General features: G+C 45.8%; 11 non-coding genes across 11 annotated transcripts; 6 read left to right on the top strand and 5 right to left on the bottom strand.

The window, feature by feature from the left end:
* Window positions 1-468: 468 nt before the first annotated feature.
* trnam-cau lies at window positions 469-540 on the top strand. Its single transcript has one exon. It is a non-coding gene; the product is annotated as a tRNA-Met (tRNA).
* A 752-nt stretch (window positions 541-1292) lies between these two features.
* Window positions 1293-1375, bottom strand: trnas-uga. The gene has a single exon. It is a non-coding gene; the product is annotated as a tRNA-Ser (tRNA).
* Window positions 1376-2131: 756 nt separating this feature from the next.
* trnaw-cca lies at window positions 2132-2202 on the top strand. The gene has a single exon. It is a non-coding gene; the product is annotated as a tRNA-Trp (tRNA).
* Window positions 2203-4376: 2174 nt separating this feature from the next.
* Window positions 4377-4457, bottom strand: trnas-uga. Its single transcript has one exon. It is a non-coding gene; the product is annotated as a tRNA-Ser (tRNA).
* A 754-nt stretch (window positions 4458-5211) lies between these two features.
* On the top strand, window positions 5212-5283 carry trnaw-cca. Its single transcript has one exon. It is a non-coding gene; the product is annotated as a tRNA-Trp (tRNA).
* Window positions 5284-7398: 2115 nt separating this feature from the next.
* trnas-uga lies at window positions 7399-7479 on the bottom strand. Its single transcript has one exon. It is a non-coding gene; the product is annotated as a tRNA-Ser (tRNA).
* Window positions 7480-10426: 2947 nt separating this feature from the next.
* On the bottom strand, window positions 10427-10507 carry trnas-uga. Its single transcript has one exon. It is a non-coding gene; the product is annotated as a tRNA-Ser (tRNA).
* Window positions 10508-11257: 750 nt separating this feature from the next.
* trnaw-cca lies at window positions 11258-11329 on the top strand. Its single transcript has one exon. It is a non-coding gene; the product is annotated as a tRNA-Trp (tRNA).
* A 1301-nt stretch (window positions 11330-12630) lies between these two features.
* trnam-cau lies at window positions 12631-12702 on the top strand. The gene has a single exon. It is a non-coding gene; the product is annotated as a tRNA-Met (tRNA).
* A 747-nt stretch (window positions 12703-13449) lies between these two features.
* Window positions 13450-13530, bottom strand: trnas-uga. Its single transcript has one exon. It is a non-coding gene; the product is annotated as a tRNA-Ser (tRNA).
* A 751-nt stretch (window positions 13531-14281) lies between these two features.
* On the top strand, window positions 14282-14354 carry trnaw-cca. The gene has a single exon. It is a non-coding gene; the product is annotated as a tRNA-Trp (tRNA).
* The last annotated feature ends 1672 nt before the right edge of the window (window positions 14355-16026 follow it).

The following is a 16026-nucleotide window of genomic DNA, read 5'->3' as shown; positions in this document are numbered from 1 at the left end:
ACCATTGACAATCAGCGGGAAGGGTTAAGAGCATCAAGTGCATCAGCAGAGTGTGTTTGTGAATCAGAACGTCGATTATGCTTAACATGAGGTAAAATAAGGTTCAGAGAAGAGACTTCATGGGTTTATTTCCGAAGTAAAGATATGCAACCCCAAGTGTCAGTGCTTTCACTTCTAAGCGTATACGTGACTATGCGACCCAGTGACTCACACAATGACCTCAGGGATTCTTAAGAGTTAGCAGCTAACGAGGAAATGGTTGGGTGACCCTAGCTTAAAATCTGTTGGGCACACACGAGATCTGACAAGCAGTCCAAGAAGCTCTGAAGCATTAAACGCCGAGGTGACAAAGATTTATAAAGACAATAATCAAGCGGGTGCTGTCCACTTTCAGAATTCCCTGTTTGTTCATGCAAGATGTTATTCAAGGCCCACTTTTAAGCAGCGCTAGTCTGACAGCACGTGTGGAGCAGAGTGGCGCAGCGGAAGCGTGCTGGGCCCATAACCCAGAGGTCGATGGATCGAAACCATCCTCTGCTAGGCGCGTCTGTTTTCACGAGGTACTGAACAACTGTGCTCAGAAAGGCGTCCTTACAAGTCTGGGATAGGTTACCAGGAAGGAGCCATTTACCTTCATAAAACTGGACAAAACAGACTGAACCCAGAAGTTGCCTGACTAAGAACCAAATCCTAGTTACTCTAACCTGTACCGCACATCTGCTTCAAAGCCCATTCACTTTGTGAGCTTAACAGCGTGAGATGACTTGTTTCTAATACAAACACAACAATGGAGGCAATGGTGTACCTGCTGCTAAAGTGATGGTAAACGGTTGGACCACGGTGTTGCTTTGGGTGTACCCAAATGGCTAGCTCTGTTTGCCGGGAGACCAGGGACCCAGGTACTGTCGCCTAACTGAAAAACAAACGTAGCCGGAAAAGATTAAGAGGTAAAGATTTGGCATTTTAGCCTTTCTATAGCAGTGATAACAAGTAGCCCCCTGCAACAATTTTGATGTATTAATATCTGATTCAAACTTTGTGCACATACCACTGATCGACATCTCCGACCATTATTGTTTATAAAGCCTGGAGAGAAGAAGAGGGACTCTACTTGGAGACATGTAAATTTTGTACTGGACTGATTAGTATTTAAGTACAGTGGTTTGAACTGGTGATTGGAAAACTGTCAGTCACTCAGCGCTCCAAGACACCGTTGCAACTTTTGAATATGAGCTCCTCCGCCTAATTGCAACCTTTACTTTGTCAAAAGGAACGCTGGCGAAATGGACTTTCGCTGTGAGCAGGGTTTGAACCTGCGCGGGGAGCCCCCCATTGGATTTCAAATCCAACGCCTTAACCTCTCGGCCATCACAGCTCCCTCAGCTCACCTACACCTTTTGGAGCATGGTGAGAGACGCCTGCTCCAACAGCGCAGGTCCTTTTAGAGATCATCACATACCAGACCACTCCCTACTCAGAAGTCACTTCTCTGGTAAATACCATTAACAGTCGTTGAAGAGACCATTGACTGTGTTGTGTGTGAACTGTAAGGTCTTTTAGTCAGGTAAGATTTCATTCAAGGCTGACAGAACTGGTCTCCTACCTCATATATAGCATTTTGGTGCAGACGGCGCAAGGAGCCTCTCCAGAGCAGGTTCTGTTGGAGACTGGAGATCATCACGTACAAAAGCACTCCCTACTGAGCAATCACTTCTCAGGTGTGTGTCAGAGTAAGGTCTTTTGTTGTTAGACACTGTCCAAAGACTTTGTCTTTCTCTGACAAGCATCAGTAACAAATATCCATTGTTAAGAATTCGTCTAGCTGGCTGGCAAAGCTGATCAGAGCGCGAGCACTGAATGACAGACACTTTGTTCGGCTTTTGATTGACTACTGCAAGCGCACTTCGCACCTGGATTTGTACTCTTCTCTCAAAGAGGAGAACCTTTCAAGTATAAGTGGAGATTCTATGTGTGCGTGTTGACATGCATGGTTTGAAATGACATGCGTCTTTGACACAACTTCTTTGCATTCACAAGTTGAACAAGTTGCTGAAAAATTGCTTGTGTGGAAAGAAGACGGACTGGCTTTGCAGAGATTTTCAGATGTTTCGAGAGAGGCAGCGCTTTGTGGGACCTTGTGGCGCAATGGTAGCGCGCTGACTCCAGATCAGAAGGTTGCGTGTTCAAATCACGTCAAGGTCAGCCAAGTGTTTCCAGAGTGCGAGGACCACAGGCTGTGACTCTCTTTGCATAGGAAGATTTTTAGTTGCTTGCGGTATGCTCGTGCGTCTCTCCAGACATTAAGGCCCATGACTCATGACGTGTCTCCAGTGAGTTGTTGAGGGTGTCAGTGAACACTGTAGACAACTGATCAGCACAGCGCTTCAGGGTGGATGGAGGCACCCAGTTTGGCCCAGCTGCTTTATGTGGGTCCTGTGTCTTAGAGAGTCTGTTTACATCCCTTTCAAGTATGGAGAGAGGTGTCAACTGCTGAGCTTTACTGAGTGGTAGAGGTGATGGGGGAGCCGCAAGTGTTGACCGTCTGGGGTGGGGGCCGGGCCAGCTGGACCGTTCCATTGTTTTCTGAAAGCAACAGGTGTGAATACATTGGATAGGTGTGAATCGTAAGCGGAATTAGAGGGCCTCTGTAAATGGAACTGAATCAAAATGGCAAACAAAACACCGCATGCTGCAGGTATACAGAGAACAATGCCATGAGATACATGTAAACACATAGTTGAAAGAAGTAAAGACTGCACCAAAGAGAAACTCACAAAAGTTTTCTAACGAAAAAACCTTCAAATAACGAGTATAAGTTTTTCATTTTGAGCAAACAAATAGTTTTGAATGATAATGAAATGTAAAGGCAGCTTCAGAGCTGGGCTCGGCTCTCTGAAGCAAACTCATCATATCCAGGATAGTTTTTCACTGTGGACAATGTCACTGTGTCCGCTGTGTTGGATACATTCAGATTTCATGTCTAATTGCGGTGCTTGTGATTACAAACGGTATTACATCTCTACCGATAAGAACCACCATTGACAATCAGCGGAAGGGTTAAGAGCATCGAAGTGCATCAGCAGAGTGTGTTTGTGAATCAGAACGTCGATTATGCTTAACATGAGGTAAAATAAGGTTCAGAGAAGAGACTTCATGGGTTTATTTCCAGTAAAGATATGCAACCCCAAGTGTCAGTGCTTTCACTTCTAAGCGTATACGTGACTATGCGACCCAGTGACTCACACAATGACCTCAGGGATTCTTAAGAGTTAGCAGCTAACGAGGAAATGGTTGGGTGACCCTAGCTTAAAATCTGTTGGGCCGCACACGAGATCTGACAAGCAGTCCAAGAAGCTCTGAAGCATTAAACGCCGAGGTGACAAAGATTTATAAAAGACAATAATCAAGCGGGTGCTGTCCACTTTCAGAATTCCCTGTTTGTTCATGCAAGATGTTATTCAAGGCCCACTTTTAAGCAGCGCTAGTCTGACAGCACGTGGAGCAGAGTGGCGCAGCGAAGCGTGCTGGGCCCATAACCCAGAGGTCGATGGATCGAAACCATCCTCTGCTAGGCGCCGTCTGTTTTCACGAGGTACTGAACAACTGTGCTCAGAAAGGCGTCCCTTACAAGTCTGGGATAGGTTACCAGGAAGGAGCCATTTACCTTCATAAAACTGGACAAAACAGACTGAACCAGAAGTTGCCTGACTAAGAACCAAATCCTAGTTACTCTAACCTGTACCGCACCCTGGGTCCACATCTGCTTCAAAGCCCATTCACTTTGTGAGCTTAACAGCTGAGGAGATGACTTGTTTCTAATACAAACACAACAATGGAGGCAATGGTGTACCTGGATTGGGGACTGCTAAAGTGATGGTAAACCCATTTGGACCACGGTTGTTTCTAATACTTTGGAGGCAATGTGTACCCAAATGGCTAGCTCTGTTTGCCGGGTGTTGCTTTGGACCCAGGTACTGTCGCCGGCAACTGAAACTGTCGCCTAACAAAAACAAACGTAGCGGAAAAGATTAAGAGGTAAAGATTTGGCATTTTAGCCTTTCTATAGCAGTGATAACAAGTAGCCCCTGCAACAATTTTGATGTATTAATATCTGATTCAAACTTTGTGCACATACCACTGATCGACATCTCCGACCATTATTGTTTATAAAGCCTGGAGAGAAGAAGAGGGACTCTACTTGGAGACATGTAAATTTTGTACTGGACTGATTAGTATTTAAGTACAGTGGTTTGAACTGGTGATTGAAAACTGTCAGTCACTCAGCGCCCAAGACACCGTTGCAACTTTTGAATATGAGCTCCTCCGCCTAATTGCAACCTTTACTTTGTCAAAGGAACGCTAGCGAAATGGACTTTCGCTGTGAGCAGGGTTTGAACCTGCGCTGGGAGCCCCCATTGATTTCAAATCCAACGCCTTAACCTCTCGGCCATCACAGCTCCCTCAGCTCACCTACACCTTTTGGAGCATGGTGAGAGACGCCTGCTCCAACAGCGCAGGTCCTTTTAGAGATCATCACATACCAGACCACTCCCTACTCAGAAGTCACTTCTCTGGTAAATACCATTAACAGTCGTTGAAGAGACCATTGACTGTGTTGTGTGTGAACTGTAAGGTCTTTTAGTCAGGTAAGATTTCATTCAAGGCTGACAGAACTGGTCTCCTACCTCATATATAGCATTTTGGTGCAGACGGCGCAAGGAGCCTCTCAGAGCAGGTTCTGTTGGAGACTGGAGATCATCACGTACAAAAGCACTCCCTACTGAGCAATCACTTCTCAGGTGTGTGTCAGAGTAAGGTCTTTTGTTGTTAGACACTGTCCAAAGACTTTGTCTTTCTCTGACAAGCATCAGTAACAAATATCCATTGTTAAGAATTGCCTAGCTGGCCGGCAAAGCTGATCAGAGCGCCGAGCACTGAATGACAGACACTTTGTTCGGCTTTTGATTGACTACTGCAAGCGCACTTCGCACCTGGATTTGTACTCTTCTCTCAAAGAGGAGAACCTTTCAAGTATAAGTGGAGATTCTATGTGTGCGTGTTGACATGCATGGTTTGAAATGACATGCGTTTTGACACAACTTTTTGCATTCACAAGTTGAACAAGTTGCTGAAAAATTGCTTGTGTGGAAAGAAGACGGACTGGCTTTGCAGAGATTTTCAGATGTTTCGGAGAGAGGCAGCGCTTTGTGGGACCTTGTGGCGCAATGGTAGCGCGTCTGACTCCAGATCAGAAGGTTGCGTGTTCAAATCACGCCAAGGTCAGCCAAGTGTTTCCAGAGTGCGAGGACCACAGGCTGTGACTCTCTTTGCATAGGAAGATTTTTAGTTGCTTGCGGTATGCTCGTGCGTCTCTCCAGACATTAAGGCCCATGACTCATGACGTGTCTCCAGTGAGTTGTTGAGGGTGTCAGTGAACACTGTAGACAACTGATCAGCACAGCGCTCAGGGTGGATGGAGGCACCCAGTTTGGCCCAGCTGCTTTGCGTGGGTCCTGTGTCTTAGAGAGTCTGTTTACATCCCTTTCAAGTATGGAGAGAGGTGTCAACTGCTGAGCTTTACTGAGTGGTAGAGGTGATGGGGGAGCCGCAAGTGTTGACCGTCTGGGGTGGGGGCCGGGCCAGCTGGACCGCTCCATTGTTTTCTGAAAGCAACAGGTGTGAATACATTGGATAGGTGTGAATCGTAGCGGAATTAGAGGGCCTCTGTAAATGGAACTGAATCAAAATGGCAAACAAAACACCGCATGCTGCAGGTATACAGAGAACAATGCCATGAGATACATGTAAACACATAGTTGAAAGAAGTAAAGACTGCACCAAAGAGAAACTCACAAAAGTTTTCTAACGAAAAAAACCTTCAAATAACGAGTATAAGTTTTTCATTTTGAGCAAACAAATAGTTTTGAATGATAATGAAATGTAAAGGCAGCTTCAGAGCTGGGCTCGGCCTCTGAAGCAAACTCATCATATCCAGGATAGTTTTTCACTGTGGACAATGTCACTGTGTCCGCTGTGTTGGATACATTCAGATTTCATGTCTAATTGCGGTGCTTGTGATTACAAACGGTATTACATCTCACCGATAAGAACCACCATTGACAATCAGCGGAAGGGTTAAGAGCATCAAGTGCATCAGCAGAGTGTGTTTGTGAATCAGAACGTCGATTATGCTTAACATGAGGTAAAATAAGGTTCAGAGAAGAGACTTCATGGGTTTATTTCCGAAGTAAAGATATGCAACCCCAAGTGTCAGTGCTTTCACTTCTAAGCGATACGTGACTATGCGACCCAGTGACTCACACAATGACCTCAGGGATTCTTAAGAGTTAGCAGCTAACGAGGAAATGGTTGGGTGACCCTAGCTTAAAATCTGTTGGGTCACACACGAGATCTGACAAGCAGTCCAAGAAGCTCTGAAGCATTAAACGCCGAGGTGACAAAGATTTATAAAAGACAATAATCAAGCGGGTGCTGTCCACTTTCAGAATTCCCTGTTTGTTCATGCAAGATGTTATTCAAGGCCCACTTTTAAGCAGCGCTAGTCTGACAGCACGTGTGGAGCAGAGTGGCGCAGCGAAGCGCATGGGCCCATAACCCAGAGGTCGATGGATCGAAACCATCCTCTGCTAGGCGCGCCTGTTTTCACGAGGTACTGAACAACTGTGCTCAGAAAGGCGCCCTTACAAGTCTGGGATAGGTTACCAGGAAGGAGCCATTTACCTTCATAAAACTGGACAAAACAGACTGAACCCAGAAGTTGCCTGACTAAGAACCAAATCCTAGTTACTCTAACCTGTACCGCACATCTGCTTCAAAGCCCATTCACTTTGTGAGCTTAACAGCGTGAGATGACTTGTTTCTAATACAAACACAACAATGGAGGCAATGGTGTACCTGCTGCTAAAGTGATGGTAAACGGTTGGACCACGGTGTTGCTTTTGGTGTACCCAAATGGCTAGCTCTGTTTGCCGGGAGACCAGGGACCCAGGTACTGTCGCCTAACTGAAAAACAAACGTAGCCGGAAAAGATTAAGAGGTAAAGATTTGGCATTTTAGCCTTTCTATAGCAGTGATAACAAGTAGCCCCTGCAACAATTTTGATGTATTAATATCTGATTCAAACTTTGTGCACATACCACTGATCGACATCTCCGACCATTATTGTTTATAAAGCCTGAGAGAAGAAGAGGGACTCTACTTGGAGACATGTAAATTTTGTACTGGACTGATTAGTATTTAAGTACAGTGGTTTGAACTGGTGATTGAAAACTGTCAGTCACTCAGCGCCCAAGACACCGCTTGCAACTTTTGAATATGAGCTCCTCCGCCTAATTGCAACCTTTACTTTGTCAAAGGAACGCTGGCGAAATGGACTTTCGCTGAGCAGGGTTTGAACCTCGCGCTGGGACCCCCCATTGGATTTCAAATCCAACGCCTTAACCTCTCGGCCATCACAGCTCCCTCAGCTCACCTACACCTTTTGGAGCATGGTGAGAGACGCCTGCTCCAACAGCGCAGGTCCTTTTAGAGATCATCACATACCAGACCACTCCCTACTCAGAAGTCACTTCTCTGGTAAATACCATTAACAGTCGTTGAAGAGACCATTGACTGTGTTGTGTGTGAACTGTAAGGTCTTTTAGTCAGGTAAGATTTCATTCAAGGCTGACAGAACTGGTCTCCTACCTCATATATAGCATTTTGGTGCAGACGGCGCAAGGAGCCTCTCAGAGCAGGTTCTGTTGGAGACTGGAGATCATCACGCATAAAAGCACTCCCTACTGAGCAATCACTTCTCAGGTGTGTGTCAGAGTAAGGTCTTTTGTTGTTAGACACTGTCCAAAGACTTTGTCTTTCTCTGACAAGCATCAGTAACAAATATCCATTGTTAAGAATTGCCTAGCTGGCCGGCAAAGCTGATCAGAGCGCCGAGCACTGAATGACAGACACTTTGTTCGGCTTTTGATTGACTACTGCAAGCGCACTTCGCACCTGGATTTGTACTCTTCTCTCAAAGAGGAGAACCTTTCAAGTATAAGTGGAGATTCTATGTGTGCGTGTTGACATGCATGGTTTGAAATGACATGCGCCTTTGACACAACTTCTTTGCATTCACAAGTTGAACAAGTTGCTGAAAAATTGCTTGTGTGGAAAGAAGACGGACTGGCTTTGCAGAGATTTTCAGATGTTTCGGAGAGAGGCAGCGCTTTGTGGGACCTTGTGGCGCAATGGTAGCGCGCCTGACTCCAATCAGAAGGTTGCGTGTTCAAATCACGCCAAGGTCAGCCAAGTGTTTCCAGAGTGCGAGGACCACAGGCTGTGACTCTCTTTGCATAGGAAGATTTTTAGTTGCTTGCGGTATGCTCGCATGCGCCTCTCAGACATTAAGGCCCATGACTCATGACGTGTCTCCAGTGAGTTGTTGAGGGTGTCAGTGAACACTGTAGACAACTGATCAGCACAGCGCTTCAGGGTGGATGGAGGCACCCAGTTTGGCCCAGCTGCTTTGCGTGGGTCCTGTGTCTTAGAGAGTCTGTTTACATCCCTTTCAAGTATGGAGAGAGGTGTCAACTGCTGAGCTTTACTGAGTGGTAGAGGTGATGGGGAGCCGCAAGTGTTGACCGTCTGGGGTGGGGGTCCGGGCCAGCTGGACCGTTCCATTGTTTTCTGAAAGCAACAGGTGTGAATACATTGGATAGGTGTGAATCGAAGCGAATTAGAGGGCCTCTGTAAATGGAACTGAATCAAATGGCAAACAAAACACCGCATGCTGCAGGTATACAGAGAACAATGCCATGAGATACATGTAAACACATAGTTGAAAGAAGTAAAGACTGCACCAAAGAGAAACTCACAAAAGTTTTCTAACGAAAAACCTTCAAATAACGAGTATAAGTTTTTCATTTTGAGCAAACAAATAGTTTTGAATGATAATGAATGTAAAGGCAGCTTCAGAGCTGGGCTCGGCTCTCTGAAGCAAACTCATCATATCCAGGATAGTTTTTCACTGTGGACAATGTCACTGTGTCCGCTGTGTTGGATACATTCAGATTTCATGTCTAATTGCGGTGCTTGTGATTACAAACGGTATTACATCTCTACCGATAAGAACCACCATTGACAATCAGCGGAAGGGTTAAGAGCATCAAGTGCATCAGCAGAGTGTGTTTGTGAATCAGAACGTCGATTATGCTTAACATGAGGTAAAATAAGGTTCAGAGAAGAGACTTCATGGGTTTATTTCCAAGTAAAGATATGCAACCCAAGTGTGTCAGTGCTTTCACTTCTAAGCGTGATACGTGACTATGCGACCCAGTGACTCACACAATGACCTCAGGGATTCTTAAGAGTTAGCAGCTAACGAGGAAATGGTTGGGTGACCCTAGCTTAAAATCTGTTGGGCACATACCGAGATCTGACAAGCAGTCCAAGAAGCTCTGAAGCATTAAACGCCGAGGTGACAAAGATTTATAAAAGACAATAATCAAGCGGGTGCTGTCCACTTTCAGAATTCCCTGTTTGTTCATGCAAGATGTTATTCAAGGCCCACTTTTAAGCAGCGCTAGTCTGACAGCACGTGTGGAGCAGAGTGGCGCAGCGAAAGCGCATGGGCCCATAACCCAGAGGTCGATGGATCGAAACCATCCTCTGCTAGGCGCTGCCTGTTTTCACGAGGTACTGAACAACTGTGCTCAGAAAGGCGCCCTTACAAGTCTGGGATAGGTTACCAGGAAGGAGCCATTTACCTTCATAAAACTGGACAAAACAGACTGAACCCAGAAGTTGCCTGACTAAGAACCAAATCCTAGTTACTCTAACCTGTACCGCACATCTGCTTCAAAGCCCATTCACTTTGTGAGCTTAACAGCGTGAGATGACTTGTTTCTAATACAAACACAACAATGGAGGCAATGGTGTACCTGCTGCTAAAGTGATGGTAAACGGTTGGACCACGGTGTTGCTTTGGGTGTACCCAAATGGCTAGCTCTGTTTGCCGGGAGACCAGGGACCCAGGTACTGTCGCCTAACTGAAAAACAAACGTAGCCGGAAAAGATTAAGAGGTAAAGATTTGGCATTTTAGCCTTTCTATAGCAGTGATAACAAGTAGCCCCTGCAACAATTTTGATGTATTAATATCTGATTCAAACTTTGTGCACATACCACTGATCGACATCTCCGACCATTATTGTTTATATAAAGCCTGGAGAGAAGAAGAGGGACTCTACTTGGAGACATGTAAATTTTGTACTGGACTGATTAGTATTTAAGTACAGTGGTTTGAACTGGTGATTGAAAACTGTCAGTCACTCAGCGCCCAAGACACCGCTGCAACTTTTGAATATGAGCTCCTCCGCCTAATTGCAACCTTTACTTTGTCAAAGGAACGCTGGCGAAATGGACTTTCGCTGTGAGCAGGGTTTGAACCTGCGCTGGGAGCCCCCATTGATTTCAAATCCAACGCCTTAACCTCTCGGCCATCACAGCTCCCTCAGCTCACCTACACCTTTTGGAGCATGGTGAGAGACGCCTGCTCCAACAGCGCAGGTCCTTTTAGAGATCATCACATACCAGACCACTCCCTACTCAGAAGTCACTTCTCTGGTAAATACCATTAACAGTCGTTGAAGAGACCATTGACTGTGTTGTGTGTGAACTGTAAGGTCTTTTAGTCAGGTAAGATTTCATTCAAGGCTGACAGAACTGGTCTCCTACCTCATATATAGCATTTTGGTGCAGACGGCGCAAGGAGCCTCCAGAGCAGGTTCTGTTGGAGACTGGAGATCATCACGCACAAAAGCACTCCCTACTGAGCAATCACTTCTCAGGTGTGTGTCAGAGTAAGGTCTTTTGTTGTTAGACACTGTCCAAAGACTTTGTCTTTCTCTGACAAGCATCAGTAACAAATATCCATTGTTAAGAATTGCCTAGCTGGCCGGCAAAGCTGATCAGAGCGAGCACTGAATGACAGACACTTTGTTCGGCTTTTGATTGACTACTGCAAGCGCACTTCGCACCTGGATTTGTACTCTTCTCTCAAAGAGGAGAACCTTTCAAGTATAAGTGGAGATTCTATGTGTGCGTGTTGACATGCATGGTTTGAAATGACATGCGTCTTTGACACAACTTCTTTGCATTCACAAGTTGAACAAGTTGCTGAAAAATTGCTTGTGTGGAAAGAAGACGGACTGGCTTTGCAGAGATTTTCAGATGTTTCGAGAGAGGCAGCGCTTTGGGGACCTTGTGGCGCAATGGTAGCGCGCCTGACTCCAGATCAGAAGGTTGCGTGTTCAAATCACGCCAAGGTCAGCCAAGTGTTTCCAGAGTGCGAGGACCACAGGCTGTGACTCTCTTTGCATAGGAAGATTTTTAGTTGCTTGCGGTATGCTCGTGCGCCTCTCCAGACATTAAGGCCCATGACTCATGACGTGTCTCCAGTGAGTTGTTGAGGGTGTCAGTGAACACTGTAGACAACTGATCAGCACAGCGCTCAGGGTGGATGGAGGCACCCAGTTTGGCCCAGCTGCTTTATGTGGGTCCTGTGTCTTAGAGAGTCTGTTTACATCCCTTTCAAGTATGGAGAGAGGTGTCAACTGCTGAGCTTTACTGAGTGGTAGAGGTGATGGGGAGCCGCAAGTGTTGACCGCCTGGGGTGGGGGGCCGGGCCAGCTGGACCGCTCCATTGTTTTCTGAAAGCAACAGGTGTGAATACATTGGATAGGTGTGAATCGTAGCTGAATTAGAGGGCCTCTGTAAATGGAACTGAATCAAAATGGCAAACAAAACACCGCATGCTGCAGGTATACAGAGAACAATGCCATGAGATACATGTAAACACATAGTTGAAAGAAGTAAAGACTGCACCAAAGAGAAACTCACAAAAGTTTTCTAACGAAAAAAACCTTCAAATAACGAGTATAAGTTTTTCATTTTGAGCAAACAAATAGTTTTGAATGATAATGAATGTAAAGGCAGCTTCAGAGCTGGGCTCGGCTCTCTGAAGCAAACTCATCATATCCAGGATAGTTTTTCACTGTGGACAATGTCACTGTGTCCGCTGTGTTGGATACATTCAGATTTCATGTCTAATTGCGGTGCTTGTGATTACAAACGGTATTACATCTCTACCGATAAGAACCACCATTGACAATCAGCGGAAGGGTTAAGAGCATCAAGTGCATCAGCAGAGTGTGTTTGTGAATCAGAACGTCGATTATGCTTAACATGAGGTAAAATAAGGTTCAGAGAAGAGACTTCATGGGTTTATTTCCGAAGTAAAGATATGCAACCCCAAGTGTCAGTGCTTTCACTTCTAAGCGTGATACGTGACTATGCGACCCAGTGACTCACACAATGACCTCAGGGATTCTTAAGAGTTAGCAGCTAACGAGGAAATGGTTGGGTGACCCTAGCTTAAAATCTGTTGGGTCACATTACGAGATCTGACAAGCAGTCCAAGAAGCTCTGAAGCATTAAACGCCGAGGTGACAAAGATTTATAAAAGACAATAATCAAGCGGGTGCTGTCCACTTTCAGAATTCCCTGTTTGTTCATGCAAGATGTTATTCAAGGCCCACTTTTAAGCAGCGCTAGTCTGACAGCACGTGTGGAGCAGAGTGGCGCAGCGGAAGCGTGCTGGGCCCATAACCCAGAGGTCGATGGATCGAAACCATCCTCTGCTAGGCGCGCCTGTTTTCACGAGGTACTGAACAACTGTGCTCAGAAAGGCGTCCCTTACAAGTCTGGGATAGGTTACCAGGAAGGAGCCATTTACCTTCATAAAACTGGACAAAACAGACTGAACCCAGAAGTTGCCTGACTAAGAACCAAATCCTAGTTACTCTAACCTGTACCGCACATCTGCTTCAAAGCCCATTCACTTTGTGAGCTTAACAGCGTGAGATGACTTGTTTCTAATACAAACACAACAATGGAGGCAATGGTGTACCTGCTGCTAAAGTGATGGTAAACGGTTGACCACGGTGTTGCTTTGGGTGTACCCAAATGGCTAGCTCTGTTTGCCGGGAGACCAGGGACCCAGGTACTGTCGCCTAACTGAAAAACAAACGAAGCCGGAAAAGATTAAGAGGTAAAGATTTGGCATTTTAGCCTTTCTATAGCAGTGATAACAAGTAGCCCCTGCAACAATTTTGATGTATTAATATCTGATTCAAACTTTGTGCACATACCACTGATCGACATCTCCCACCATTATTGTTTATAAAGCCTGGAGAGAAGAAGAGGACTCTACTTGGAGACATGTAAATTTTGTACTGGACTGATTAGTATTTAAGTACAGTGGTTTGAACTGGTGATTGAAAACTGTCAGTCACTCAGCGCCCAAGACACCGCTGCAACTTTTGAATATGAGCTCCTCCGCCTAATTGCAACCTTTACTTTGTCAAAGGAACGCTGGCGAAATGGACTTTCACTGTGAGCAGGGTTTGAACCTGCGCTGGGAGCCCCCATTGATTTCAAATCCAACGCCTTAACCTCTCGGCCATCACAGCTCCCTCAGCTCACCCACACCTTTTGGAGCATGGTGAGAGACGCCTGCTCCAACAGCGCAGGTCCTTTTAGAGATCATCACATACCAGACCACTCCCTACTCAGAAGTCACTTCTCTGGTAAATACCATTAACAGTCGTTGAAGAGACCATTGACTGTGTTGTGTGTGAACTGTAAGGTCTTTTAGTCAGGTAAGATTTCATTCAAGGCTGACAGAACTGGTCTCCTACCTCATATATAGCATTTTGGTGCAGACGGCGCAAGGAGCCTCCAGAGCAGGTTCTGTTGGAGACTGGAGATCATCACGCACAAAAGCACTCCCTACTGAGCAATCACTTCTCAGGTGTGTGTCAGAGTAAGGTCTTTTGTTGTTAGACACTGTCCAAAGACTTTGTCTTTCTCTGACAAGCATCAGTAACAAATATCCATTGTTAAGAATTGCCTAGCTGGCTGGCAAAGCTGATCAGAGCGCGAGCACTGAATGACAGACACTTTGTTCGGCTTTTGATTGACTACTGCAAGCGCACTTCGCACCTGGATTTGTACTCTTCTCTCAAAGAGGAGAACCTTTCAAGTATAAGTGGAGATTCTATGTGTGCGTGTTGACATGCATGGTTTGAAATGACATGCGTCTTGACACAACTTCTTTGCATTCACAAGTTGAACAAGTTGCTGAAAAATTGCTTGTGTGGAAAGAAGACGGACTGGCTTTGCAGAGATTTTCAGATGTTTCGGAGAGAGGCAGCGCTTAGGGACCTTGTGGCGCAATGGTAGCGCTGCCTGACTCCAGATCAGAAGGTTGCGTGTTCAAATCACGCCAAGGTCAGCCAAGTGTTTCCAGAGTGCGAGGACCACAGGCTGTGACTCTTTTGCATAGGAAGATTTTTAGTTGCTTGCGGTATGCTCGTGCATGCCTCCAGACATTAAGGCCCATGACTCATGACGTGTCTCCAGTGAGTTGTTGAGGGTGTCAGTGAACACTGTAGACAACTGATCAGCACAGCGCTCAGGGTGGATGGAGGCACCCAGTTTGGCCCAGCTGCTTTGCGTGGGTCCTGTGTCTTAGAGAGTCTGTTTACATCCCTTTCAAGTATGGAGAGAGGTGTCAACTGCTGAGCTTTACTGAGTGGTAGAGGTGATGGGGAGCCGCAAGTGTTGACCGCCTGGGGTGGGGGGCCGGGCCAGCTGGACCGCTCCATTGTTTTCTGAAAGCAACAGGTGTGAATACATTGGATAGGTGTGAATCAGAGCGGAATTAGAGGGCCTCTGTAAATGGAACTGAATCAAAATGGCAAACAAAACACCGCATGCTGCAGGTATACAGAGAACAATGCCATGAGATACATGTAAACACATAGTTGAAAGAAGTAAAGACTGCACCAAAGAGAAACTCACAAAAGTTTTCTAACGAAAAAACTTCAAATAACGAGTATAAGTTTTTCATTTTGAGCAAACAAATAGTTTTGAATGATAATGAATGTAAAGGCAGCTTCAGAGCTGGGCTCGGCTCTCTGAAGCAAACTCATCATATCCAGGATAGTTTTTCACTGTGGACAATGTCACTGTGTCCGCTGTGTTGGATACATTCAGATTTCATGTCTAATTGCGGTGCTTGTGATTACAAACGGTATTACATCTCTACCGATAAGAACCACCATTGACAATCAGCGGAAGGGTTAAGAGCATCGGGTGCATCAGCAGAGTGTGTTTGTGAATCAGAACGTCGATTATGCTTAACATGAGGTAAAATAAGGTTCAGAGAAGAGACTTCATGGGTTTATTTCCGAAGTAAAGATATGCAACCCCAAGTGTCAGTGCTTTCACTTCTAAGCGTGATACGTGACTATGCGACCCAGTGACTCACACAATGACCTCAGGGATTCTTAAGAGTTAGCAGCTAACGAGGAAATGGTTGGGTGACCCTAGCTTAAAATCTGTTGGGCCACATACCTAGATCTGACAAGCAGTCCAAGAAGCTCTGAAGCATTAAACGCCGAGGTGACAAAGATTTATAAAAGACAATAATCAAGCGGGTGCTGTCCACTTTCAGAATTCCCTGTTTGTTCATGCAAGATGTTATTCAAGGCCCACTTTTAAGCAGCGCTAGTCTGACAGCACGTGTGAGCAGAGTGGCGCAGCGGAAGCGCAGCTGGGCCCATAACCCAGAGGTCGATGGATCGAAACCATCCTCTGCTAGGCGCCGCCTGTTTTCACGAGGTACTGAACAACTGTGCTCAGAAAGGCGCCCCACAAGTCTGGGATAGGTTACCAGGAAGGAGCCATTTACCTTCATAAAACTGGACAAAACAGACTGAACCCAGAAGTTGCCTGACTAAGAACCAAATCCTAGTTACTCTAACCTGTACCGCACATCTGCTTCAAAGCCCATTCACTTTGTGAGCTTAACAGCGTGAGATGACTTGTTTCTAATACAAACACAACAATGGAGGCAATGGTGTACCTGCTGCTAAAGTGATGGTAAACGGTTGACCACGGTG

This window comes from Oreochromis aureus, linkage group 10, assembly GCF_013358895.1.
Source record: "Oreochromis aureus strain Israel breed Guangdong linkage group 10, ZZ_aureus, whole genome shotgun sequence".
NCBI classification, from domain to species: domain Eukaryota; kingdom Metazoa; phylum Chordata; class Actinopteri; order Cichliformes; family Cichlidae; genus Oreochromis; species Oreochromis aureus.
Note: the sequence above shows the minus strand (reverse complement) of the source record. Positions and strands in the feature narration are given on the sequence as shown.